We start from the raw sequence: 13,138 nt of genomic DNA on the forward strand, positions 1-13,138 counted from the left end.
GAGAGATCCTCCTCTCCTTCCATCTGACCCTAGTATATCAGGTCTCATCAGGACTGGCTGCATTGTCTTCCTTTGTGGTCTGGCAAGGCTGCTCCCCACCTCCTTGGGGAGGTGTTCACTGAGTTCTACCTACAACTGAGTTCATGTCAGAAACAGCCCCTGTTCCCCTTACTAGAGCACCCACTTGGATACTGTCATAGTGTCACTATTTAAATCTCACATATGATGTTCTTTGTCTTGCTTCTTATACCATTCACAAGTACATATATTATTCAGGCCATGGTCAAGGATTGGTTTTGGCACCTGTAATGCTTTTTATGACAACCATTTAATAACAAAAAAAAGTTTTACTATCATAAATGAAAATTTCACAGCAAATATTAATTCTAAAAGATATCATATACTTATTTTCATTGCCTTTTTTCACTTTAAGTCTGATAGTTCTAAGCTACCAAATGGGCAAATCACACTGTGATAAGGAGCTCATGTCCCTAAACTCACTTTTGTATACAGTAACAGCACATCTTAGTTTATGCTTTCTACTATTGTGAATTTAAATTTATACACTTTTACTAAAATAAGTGATTGAAATGATGATGATAATCCAAATGACAATAATTTTGTGTAGAATATAAAAAGAAATATACATATGTATATGTGTATATACAGAGAGAAAGAATTAAGATATGTTGTTAAATAAATATAATTTTATAATATTTGCTATAATTATTGCCACGATTAATAAACATTCTTATTACTCCTGCCATTTTCTTTCAGCTAAATCCATTGAACCTTTTGCTTTGGAATATGGACAATACCAACAACATCACTGAATTTATACTGTTAAGATTTTCCCAGAACAAAAAAATTAAAACTCTATGTTTTCTGTTGTTCTTGTTTTGCTACATAGCTATTTTGTTGGGAAACATAGTCATTATGATCTCTATCACATGTAGCCAGCTAATTGAACAACCAATGTACTTCTTCCTTAATTACCTTACTTTGTCAGACCTGTGCTATATTTCCACAGTGACTCCTAAGTTTCTTACTTTTCCTAAGTTTCTTACTTTTCTCATAGAAAAGAACGTGATTTCGTATACCAGTTGCATGACTCAGCTTTTTACCATGCACTTCTTTGGGGGGATTGAGGTCCTCATACTCACAGTGATGGCCTAAAACTGTTATGTGGCCATCTGCAAGCCCCTGAACTATACCATACTCATGAATAGAAGGAGGTGTCATGCCTTGGTCATTGCTTGTGCTGGTGCTTTTATACATTCCTTCTTCCAGAGCCTCCTTGCTAACAGCCTCCCCTTTTGTGGTCCCAATGAGATGGATCACTATTTCTGTGATGTTTATCCTTTGCTGACACTTGCCTGCACCAACAAATACAGAATCGGGCTTCTAGTGGTTTCCAATTCAGGCATGATGGGACTGGTAACCTTCATGGTCATGATGTGGTCTTATTCTTTCATATTGTACACTATTAGGGCTTACCCTGCAGAAAGCCAGAGCAAAGCTCTTTCCACATGCAGTTCTCATGTCACTTTAGTCATTCTGTTCTTTGTGCCTGTACTTTTCATATATATTAGACCAGCTGTCACTTATCCAGAAGACAAAGTATTTGCCCTTTTCTACACAATCTTAGCGCCCATGTTCAACCCTATGATCTACACTCTGAGAAATGCTCTGTGGAAAGTTTGGTATCAGAAACTATTTTTTGTTGGAAAGACAATCATATGATATTCACTGCTAAAACTGAGCATGAAAAAGCTAAATGTGATGTTTGTCTTTCTTAATCTCTAAGCATTTGAAGATATGAAATTCCATGTTTAATCAACAATAGCAAATGATGGTAACGTTCATGTACTAATTGTAAATGCCATCACTTTGAGTAAAGATTTCTCTCAAATTTAATATTAACATGCATTCTTTGTTACTCTGTTATTACTATCTTTCAAAGTATCATATTTGCACTAAATTCCATAGTCCTAACTTCTGTCATATTTTGAGTCTTCCTGTATATATGTGTGTATGTATAAATTTGTACTTGGTTTATGTTTTACCTCAGTGTGATTGGTTTAACTTATATTTTATTTTATGTTTTGTTATTATTTCTTAGAAACCTATTCTTTTCTATTGAGAAACAAAAAGCAAATAGATCTGGGTAGGAGGGGAGGTGGGGAGAAACTGAGAGGAAAAGAGAGTGGAGACTGTAATCAGGATATATTGTATGAAAAAAGAATCTATTTTTAGTAAAAGAGGGAAATATCAGGGGCCATATACCTCTACTTCCCAGTACTGAGGTTACTGACATGCCACTAAGCCTGTTGCTTATATGTGTCCTAAGGATTGGAACCCAGGGCCTCATGCATACACGCCTGGTATTCCATCTACCAATTCTCTGACCTTCTGAATGCCCTTTTGCTGCTTGTTTTTTTTTGCCAACATTTTATCTAAGAAATCTGTTATAAACATCTCTGGGATGAAATGTAATTTTAAGTCCCTTTATTCTGCTTCATTTGTAAATCAAAAATATTTAACTTACTTGTAAAAATTTAACTATTAGGCCAGGAAGATGGCTTATTGGGTGAGCACACTTGCAACTGAGCCTGAATACTTGAGTTTAATCCCCAGGACACACACACTGGAGAAAGAGGACTGACTTACTGACATTGATCTGTTGCATCCATGGGTGAAATTAGTCACACATACACCCACACACATGCACACGAAATAAATAAATGTAATAAAATTATAAATATTGTACACATTGATGAGTGAATATGATGATCAGATGCATGTTTATATTGTATAATGTTGAAATCAGGTAAATGGTCTTGCACATGAATATTCCATACTGCAAAGGGATTCAAAATACACTCCTGCCTTTTTGACATATTAAGCATATTCTTACTATTCTAACCACCCTACTGTGTATGTCAGAACTTCAAAATCCTATCTATAGATTTGTATCGGTTTGTCAATCTTTCTACATTTATCCTTGATCCCAGTATATGTGGTTTCTGATCATTACCTTTTGTTTTCAATGTCTATGACAGGAGCTTTTAGATCACACGTGTCATTAAAAATCTACCACATTTGTCTTTCTGTTCCTGACCTATTTCACTTATCATAGTGGCTTAGTTCCATCCATGTGGTAGTAAATTACCTAACATCAGTCTCTCTGTGGCAAAACCCAATTTATTTTTAATTTTTTCTGTTTGCTCTTTCTTTAATAATTGATTTTTCTGTAACATCATTTTATTTAAATTTTATATGCAATGTTTTCTATATGGGTCACAGTTACATAAGTGATAGGTTTATTGGTATTAATTACATTCAAAGTATCATACCACCTCACTACACATCTTTCTGGCATATTTTCTTTACCACAGATAGAGATTTTGTAATTATTAATGGTCTCCCTATGTCTCCAATTCCCCTGCTTCTGGAAGTCTTTCATTTATCATTTAATTCAAAATTTACAAAAATTTTTTTTGTGTGTGATCATGTGTGTGTGAGAGAGAAAGAGACAGAGACAGAGATAGACAGAGAGAGAAAATGCACCTGAGTTCAGGTGACTACAGAAGCCAAGAGATGGTGATGAAGTTACAGGCAGTTGTGAGCCTTATGATTTAGGCTGATAAGACTGAATTGCATAGCCCTTGGTTGATGCAGCAGACTCCACAGGTCCCACAGGCCCAAATTGGTCGACTCTGTTGGTCTTCTTGTAGAGGTCTCTCTCCTCCAGGTTCTTCTATCTCCATCTTTGACCACTAAAAATTACACTTATATATGTTAGGCAACATCTGCCTGTATATTTGATTCTAACAGTTTTAATTTAGTGTTTTGCAGTGATCATATACTTAGTTGAAGATACCATCAGTTTAATTTCTATGGTTACTGCTCTCCCCAATGTGTCAGGTTGTCAGTATCTCCGCATTTGCTATTTTCTATGTATTTGTCTGAGTTTCTGTGTGTTTCAAGTTTTTGTAGCCAACACTATTGGTATGAAGCAGTATCCTTTGATATTTTCATTAACATTCAATCCCATTTGGTAATACTGAGATTTTCTCCATTTTCTGAAGCACTGCCCAGCATGATTACTTTTTAAGTTAGTTGTTATATTGCAGAAATTTACTGTATGTGCGTTTGTATATCTGTGTTTATGTCTCTGTGTGTGTTTGTATGTATATCTATGGGTCTGTGTATGCGTTCCTGTGCATGCATGTTCTTGCTTTAATTAACATATATTCTAATTTATTGGTAAATCTTAAGAGCGTATATATTTACCTTTATCATTTCTTCTGACATTGTTATAATCAATCAGACCTTAGATCTTTCTTTTATGCAGTGTGGTAAAATGAACTTTATTTAGAAATCCAATGATGAGAATTTTTGAAGAAAATTATACTTTGTTCATTGATACAGTTAATAGTCTTTCAGAGGTCTTCTGTGGTAGGCTCCTGTCTTGTTTCCTGTTTTTTCCTTCTTCCAGTGTCCATCCCATTTGTCTTTCTGAGTGAGGACTGATCATCTTACCCAGGGTCCTCCTTCTTGCTTAGCTTCTTTAAGTGTACAGATTTTAGTATGTTTACCCTACATTATAGGTCTAGTATCCACATATAAGTGAGTATAAACCTTGTGTAAATATATAGCCTAGGTAAGATGATCAATCCTCACACAGAAAGGCAAATGAGATGGACACTGGAAGAAGGAGAAAACAGGAAACAGGAGAGGAGCCTACCGTAGAGAGCCTCTGAAAGAGTCTACCCAGCTGTGTATCAAAGCAGATGCTGAGACTCATAACCAAACTTTCGGGAGAGTGCAGTGAATCTTATGAAAGAAGTGGGAGATAGTAAGACCTGGAGGTGTCAGGAGCTCCACACAAAGAGCAACAAAAATCTGGGCACAGGGGTCTCTTCTGAGACTGATATTCCAACCAAGGACCATTCATGGATATTACCTAGAACCTCTGCTCAGATGTGGCCCATGGCAGCTCAGTCTCCAAGTGGTTTTCCCTAGTAAGGGAAACAGGGACTCTCTCTGACATGAACTCAGTGGTTGTCTTGTTGATCACCCCCCCCACTCCGAGTGGTGAGCAGCCTTACCAGGCCACAGAGGAGGATAATGCAACTAGTTCTGATCAGAACTGATAAGCTAGGTTCAAATGGAAGGGAAGGAGGACCTCCCCATCAATGGACTTGGAGAGTGACATGGGAAGAGAGGAGGGAGGGAGGGTGGGATGGGGCGGGTATGAGGGAGAGGCTTACAGCTGGGATACAAAATGAAGAAACTATAATTAATGTATAAAAGATAAAAGTTTGGTTGGAGTATCAGTCTCTGGAAAGACCCCTATGCTCAAATTTTTTGGTTATGTTGCTCTTCTTGTGGAGTTCCTGTCCTCTCTAGATCTTACTATTTCCCACTTCTTTCATAAGATTCCTGCATTCTGCCCAAAGTTTGGCCATAAGTCTCAGCATCTGCTTTGATAGTCTGTAGGGCAGAGCCTTTCAGAGGTCCTCTGTGTCAGGTTCCTAACTTGTTCTCTCTTTTCTCCTTCTTCTGATACCCATCCTCTTTGCCTTTCTGGACAGGGATTGAACATTTTAGCAAGAGTTCTCCCTCTTGATTAGTTTCTTTAGGTGTACAGATTTTAGTAGGTTTATCCTATATTATATGTCTATATGAGTGAGTATATACCATGTGTGTTTTTCTGCTTCTGGGATAGCTCACTCAGGATAATCTTTTCCAGATCCCACCATTATACTCCAACCAAGGACCATGCATGGAGATAACCTAAGACCCCTGCACAGATGTAGCTCATGGTCGTTCAGTGTCCAAGTGGGTTCCATAGTAATAGGAACAGGGACTGTCTCTGACATGAACTGATGGGCCTGCTCTTTCATTACCTCCCCCTGAGGGGTGAGCAGCCTTACCAGGCCACAGAAGAAGAGAATTCAGGCACTCCTGATGAAACCTAATTGACTAGGATCAGAAGGAAGGATAGGAAGACCTCTCCTATCAATGGACTTGGGGAGGGGTATGCATGCAGAGGGGAGAGGAAGCGAGGGGATTGAGAGCGGAGGAAGGAGGAACCACAGGGGGGATACAAATTGAATAAAGTGTAATTAAAAATAATTTAAAAAATAAAAAGTAAAAGTTTATTGAAAAAATAAACTGTAACAACATAATCACAAACCAACAAAAATAAAAATTAGAATACCAGTGAGCTCATTTTGTGTCCTGAAATATAGTTTATATACCCAGTTAGACTCTATCAGGGGGAAAAGAAAACACAAATCAAAAACAAAACAAATCAAAACAAAAACTAATGTTTGTCAGTGGGTATCAATTGCAGATAGTTTCTTCCTTATCATTGTGACTCCATGTTTATATCCCCCTCTCAGTGCTTGGACTATGTCTGGTTTCAGTCTCTGAAGTGCCTGTGTATGCTCTCATAATAGCTATGAGTTAATATGCACACTAGTAAGGTTATGTCTTGAAGGTACAGTTTTCTTAGCGTTCCCATCTCATGGTCTGCAGGATTAGGGTGAATAAAAGAGAAGGAGAACTTAGTATGTTTGTCCTATATTATATGTCTAATATCCACTTATGAGTGAGTATATACCCTGTGTATCTTTCTGCTTCTGGGATACCTCACTCAGGATGATCTTTTCCAGTTCCCACCATTTGCCTGCAAATTTCATTATTTTCTTGCTTTTTATTGCTGAGTAATAGTTCACAGAGTTCACTGAATCTTAAGAAAAGGGAGGGACTTAATAAAACATCCCTTTTAGGTATGAATGTATCAAAGTCTGTTACTCTCTACATATTTTCTGGCTATAGATATCTGTATTTTTTCTCATCTGCTGTATGAAGAAGCTCCTCTGATAGGTATAGTAGAATGTTCTTGGGAGTAATTTCAATTCCTGTGTTTATTTAGAAAATAGTAGTGTTGATTTCCCTTAGGTCCCTGATCTATCTAGTCTCAAGTTCTTGTTCACTCAAGTAGCATCAGGTTTGGGTTGAAACTCATGAAGTAGGCTTTAAATAAAATCTGATATTGGTTGGTTACTCTCACAAGATTAATGTCACTCCTTCTCACACTGGCACAGGACAGTAGAAGCAACCCAAGCCACTGCAGAGAACAAATGTGTGATGGAGAGGTGGGAAAGATGGAAGAGCAGAGCAGTGTGTATGTTGTGGAGAAAGGCAGAACTGGAGGCTCAAAGGTGGTGACAGTTGTGAGAGGGGTGCAGCCAGCAAGGTGGTGTGCAACAATCTGCACCTTATGTAGACACAGACTCAGGATGGCTCTGACGTGAGATCCCTGTCTTTGGGTAATGACTGAGGTCAGAGATGCGGAGGAAGGATTTTACTCCTGGATTGGATCTCCTGGAAGAACCACCATGTTCCATGATGGCTGTGAGAGCCATGTGTGTGTCAGTGGTCCTCAGGAGCCTGGGTACCAGGCTGATGTCTGAGGCCTGTGTTACCACCTAACATCATGTCTGGGTCTGGGGTCCTGCTGCAGCTGGGGTATGTACTGTCAATGGCCCATGTCACCACCAGAGGCCATGTGGATGTCTGCAGTCTCTGATGCAGCCTGAAAAAAATGTTGATGATCATGAACACTGATGTTACTGCTGGGGTTCATATTGATGTGAGTAGCCTGTACTGGTACCTAGGTTCATGATGAGGTCCAGTCCATGCAGCTGCCTGGGCCCATAACTAGGTCAGTGGTCCTAGGGCAGTGGTCAGTGGGTTCGTATTGATGTCTGTGGCCTCTCTTACAAGCAAAGGCCAAGTGGATAACCATGTCTATGGCTGTAACCTGAAGCCATGATGTTCTTCAGTGGGTCATATTGATATGAGTGACCTGTGCTGTCACCTGAGGCCATGTTGATAACTGCAGTGCAGTTTGAGGGCTTTGTTTGGGCCTGTAGTCCTACAGCAGCTGGGGGGTCATGTCTGTGATCTGTGCTGTTGCCAGAAACCATGTGGAGGCCGATCATCCTTGCTCTGGTTCACTATAAAAAGCAAGAAAGCTACCTTGGCAGTTCTATTTAAGGGGAAGACCACTAAAAGTTGGCCATGCATCAGTGAGTTTATAGATAACACAAAATGGACTTGTTTTACTTTTTGGAGGGGGAGCAGGTAGTCACAAGGCAGTGTGTCATACATCCGAGGACTGAGGAGTGAGTGTGATCAAAGCATATGATGTGACATGTATTTTGTGAATTTCCCAATGAATCAATGAAAATGTTGTGTTGAATATATATGTATGGTCAGTGCCACTCTTGCACCAGCATATCTTGCAGGCAGGTTTTCATTGTCGATCAGCGTTTGTAGCAGGATTGATGTTTAACTCTCTCCTTTGGTAGCATGCATATCTTCAGTATTAGGCACACTTTTGTAGGTTTGAAGGCTCTAGATTGTCACCAGCTGAACTACTAAGTGTTCAATGACCTGTGTAGGTTTTGTCTTCAGCAACGTGACCTTACCTTTATTTTGTGGAGCGCAGCAATAGCCTTGACAATAGCCTGTAGTATTTAGTTTTTTCTATGGGATGCTCATACTATGTAACATTTCCATATAACCTCTCAAACAATCTTTAGTTTTTGCTCCCTTTACCATCCCCCTTCCCATTTGATCCTCTTCCAACTATCTATAACTATTTATTCAATCTCCATGACCGAGAGAGATCTATTTGTCCCCTTCCTTAAGTACCCCAATTTTGTTTTTAAACAAACTTTTAATTTTGCCAATAAAGACCCACAGGCCAGATGCTTGGGTGAAAGCCTGATAGCTCAGAGAGGTAGAGAATGTACCCCGTTGACCTTCCTCCTCAGCCAATGCTCCCCCACCAAAATAAATAAATAAATAAATAAATAAATAAATAAATAAATAAATGAACCCCATTCCTCATGCTGTCTCAAAAACTCTTGCCTTCTACTTCCTGTATATTTTCCTCTCTGTCCTCCTAACTTTTTCTTACTCTCCATATTTTTTTCCTATGTTCACTTACTGTCAACTGGTTGGTTACTTCGCAACTTGACCTATGTCTGATTTTATTTAATCCTGTCTTGGATTAAAGGGCTGAGCCACACCACAACTAAAAACATTTTATTTGTTTTTATTTTATTTTTTGTAAACAACACAATCTTTGGGTACATAGTGTGATTAAATATCCTGCAACACCCCATTCTCTATCTAGTCTCTATGGCTACAGTTATGGTAGCTTGCTTATCGATGACTCAAGAGTTAACATTTACATATAAATAAACGCATACTATATTTGTCTTTTCAGGTCAGAGTTATCTCACTCAGTATGATTTCTTTTTCTGCTTCCATCCATTTACCTGGGAAAGTCATAATTTAATTTTTTAAAGAGATAAGTAATATTCCATTGTATAAATGTACTATATTTTTTTCTATCAGTTCAGCTGTTGACAGAGATCTAAGTTGTTTCCAATTTCTGGTTATTATGAATACAGCAGCAAGACTATAGTTGATGATGTGTTTCTGCAGTAGGATAAAATGTCCCTTGGGATATTTATCCAAGAGCAGCATATCTGGATGTTGAGTATATCTATGTCCAGCTTCCTGAGTTACCATCATAATGATTTCCATAATGGCTGTATAAGTTTGCATTCTCTCCAGCAATGGGTGAGTGTTGTTCCCCTTACTCCATATCTTTGCCAGTATGAGCTGTCATTTGTTTCCCTTACCTTGGCCATCTTTATCAGTGTAATATAAAATCTCAAAGTAATTTTGATTTGCATTTTAATGATAACCAAAGATTTTGAACAATTCTGCAAGTGTTTCCTAGTCATGTGAGTTTCAACTTTTGAGAATTCTCTGTTTAGACATGTACCCTACTTTTAATTTGGTGTTTGTTTCTTGAGGCCAGTTTTTAATTCTTTATGTATTTGGATATTAGCTCTCTATCAGATATGAAGTTGGCAAAAAGCTTTTCCCATTCTGTAGTCTTCCACTTTGTCTAAATGACAGTGTCCATTGTTTTACAGAAGCTTTTAAGTTTCATGAAGTCTCATTTATTAATTGTATCAAAGCCTGTGCTAGAAGTATTCTATTCAGGAAGTACTTTCCTCTTCCAAAAAGTTGAAGGCTGTTCTTCACTTTCTCTTTTATCAGGTTTAGTTTATCTGGTTTTCTGCTGAGCATTGATCCATTTGAAATTGAGTTTATTTTATTTTATTTTTGTATAGATTGATAATAATGGATTTATTTGCTTTCTTCTAAATGTAGTCACCCATTATTTAAGATTTTTATTGCATTAATTTTTCATATTACATTTTTACAAGCTTTTATTCATCTTTCCATTTATTTTTAATATAAGCTAATTTTTATTTTATTCTCCAAATTTTAAGGAAACACTACAATTACTTTTTATTGTTATATCTCATCATTGGGAGCACTTTTGTGTCAGGCCCTGGGTTCTTTTATGGTATATCTAGTTTGATGTACACATTTATAGTGCTAGGAGTGTTTTAAGCCTGACTTTAACACCTCTCCCAAATAATACACTAGTCCTAGAACGTTTTTCTATATATCTTAATTCCATTATATTGGAGAACAATATTTATATTTTAAATTATAGGCAAGAGAAATGACATGTAAGCTTATTTTAAGTAAAATGATATTAGAGTGGGTTGTGGATGATACACTAGCTTTTGTATGCAAAATATCTATAGTTGTTATAGTTGTGGACTTAGGCATCTTCTGTGTATCTGTTTTAGACAATTATTGTAAAGTCTGTATATAAATGAGTTACACAGCGTCCATTCTTCTTCATACTCAAATAGAAATGTATTGTCACACAGAAGGCAGGAAGGCACCTTTGTGTATCAGAGCACTTGCCTGGCACATGCAATGCCCTGGGTTCCACATCCAGAATTGCAAAAGTAAATACATAGGACACACTTGAACAAGCAGCATCTCCACAGAGAACATACTAAAAAATGCGTGTGTGAACTGCTAAAGGAAAGTGTTCACCGTGAGGATGTCTGTAGTCCACTGTGAGGATGTCTATAGTTTGCTTCTCATATTACAAAAAGAGGGAAAAACCTCAACTTGCATAATCAGCAAATTGTCCATCAGCCCTTGAAATTTTGTCATGAACGAGAAACATGCTTTTTACCAACATTTATAACTTTGTTGCAGAATTACTGTGATATCTTGGATCTCAAAGGATGCTACTAACTGGTGAGTTGGTAACTTTCACATATGTAAATGACTAATTTTCTTAAATTCTGTCTTCAGAGGAAATTAAAATTTACCTTTAAGAAATACTTTGTCTAAAGGTCTTGCTTAATAGTTGAATTTGAAATGCTATGAAATAAATTTGTTCTATAAAGGAGCTTGTTTTAAAAACCATGTTATTTGTACCCAAAACGATTTATCTCTAGAATGGACATTCTCTTATAATTGTTGATTTGGTAGTTTGATAGCCAAGTGGTGGTTTTTAAATTTGTTTTTTTTTTCTCATGTATAAGATTGGTTAAGTAGAAAGTGGAATATAAGAATTGCTATTTGTACTAAAGCCTTCAAGTGGGAAAATGCAAGAAAATAATTTAAGCAGTCACATAACTAAATCCCTGACAGGAAAACAGATGTGATTATAAAACAAAATAACATATTTTAAAAAAAGAGTAGGATATGAGTAAATAATTTCATAGCTATTACTTCTATTCTATTCTATTCTTTCTATTAGAGCTATTATTCTGTGATGTTGAAAGTAACTTTTATTCTCTTGTTAATAATCTGTAAAGAAATATTTCTTAATGAACATTGATTCTAATTCCTTCATTTTGTAAACTAAGAATGTAAAATCCTGAATTTAAAAAGTGATTATTAAAAGTTGGACTCAAATATCAGTATCTGAGAATGTATTTCAATAGTCATTCTTAAATAATATTACTAATAAATTTTGAGGAGGTATGAGATATTACTACCTAAAACGTTGTAAGAACTATGCACTTGTAAGTTTCTATAGCTGGTTATGGATCTAAGAACTGATTCAGCTTATGATATGTGAACAGACTTTAAGTTGATTTACAGTCCCATTTTTTTTTAATTAAAGGTACTTTATTTAAAATAATTGGCAATGAAGAAAATACTAAAATTTAGAAAATGTTTCCATTGTCTTAACTTATTTAAACATGTACAAAATCCAAACTTCAGCAAGGCAGAATTAATGTTCAATTTATTTCTACTTTTTTCTTCTTGACTTTGGTTAGCTAGTAACATATGTTACCAGACATATGTTTCTTCCTGGATAAGATTATAGCTATTTTTCTAAGTGGCAAATCAACACTATCATAATGCTGTCATCAAAAAATATTTTAAAAGTCTCTTTTTATCTATTATGGAAGTTGAAACTGAAAACCAATCACTAACAATAAAGTAAGATGTATACATTTTTTTGTTCAACTTTAAGGTGATTTAAATTAAAACAAATGATTCATTATTAGTAAGTTTGCATTCACAGAGAATATGTGAAGTCAGATACTGATTTATCATGTGTAACAGGGAGATATCTAAACTATACAGAGTAATTAAATTCTTACCAGTAATCTTTGAAACACTAATACAGAGGCAGTTAAGCTTGTTCCACAGTTTTATGTTCATAGAGAGATTGTGTCAACATTAAATCCGAGGCCGTGATTCTAAAAGAATACAAGGAGTAGTGTATGGAAAGGTTTAAAGGGAGGCAAGAGAAGTGGGAAATGTTGAAATTATATTTTTATCTCAAATTATTTAGAAATAAAAAATTTACATACAAAAAAGAAACCAAAGCCAGTTGCATGCCTATATCCCATCAGTCAGGGAGGCAGAGGCAGGCAGATCTCTGTGATTTCAAGGCCAGCTTGGTCTAAAAAGCAAGTCCACGACAGCCAAGGCTACACAGAGAAACCCTCTCTCAGAAACTCACCCCCACCCCAAAAGAAAGAAAGAGAGGAAGGAAGGAAGGTAGGAAGGAAGGAAGGGAAAGAGGAAGGGAGAGAGAGAGGGAGGGAGGGAGGGAGAAAGGAAGGAATGAGGAAGGAAGGAAGAAAAGAAGGAAAAAAAGAAGGAAGAAAAGAAGGAAGAAAGGAAGGAATTTCAG

The 13,138-nt window shown here is 36.7% G+C and overlaps 1 pseudogene; it reads left to right on the forward strand.

The window, feature by feature from the left end:
* The first annotated feature begins 807 nt into the window (after positions 1-807).
* LOC110541868 (olfactory receptor 4P4-like) lies at positions 808-1,756 on the forward strand (annotated as a pseudogene).
* Positions 1,757-13,138: the final 11,382 nt, after the last annotated feature.

This window comes from Meriones unguiculatus, chromosome 7 (genome assembly GCF_030254825.1).
Source record: "Meriones unguiculatus strain TT.TT164.6M chromosome 7, Bangor_MerUng_6.1, whole genome shotgun sequence".
NCBI lineage: Eukaryota > Metazoa > Chordata > Mammalia > Rodentia > Muridae > Meriones > Meriones unguiculatus.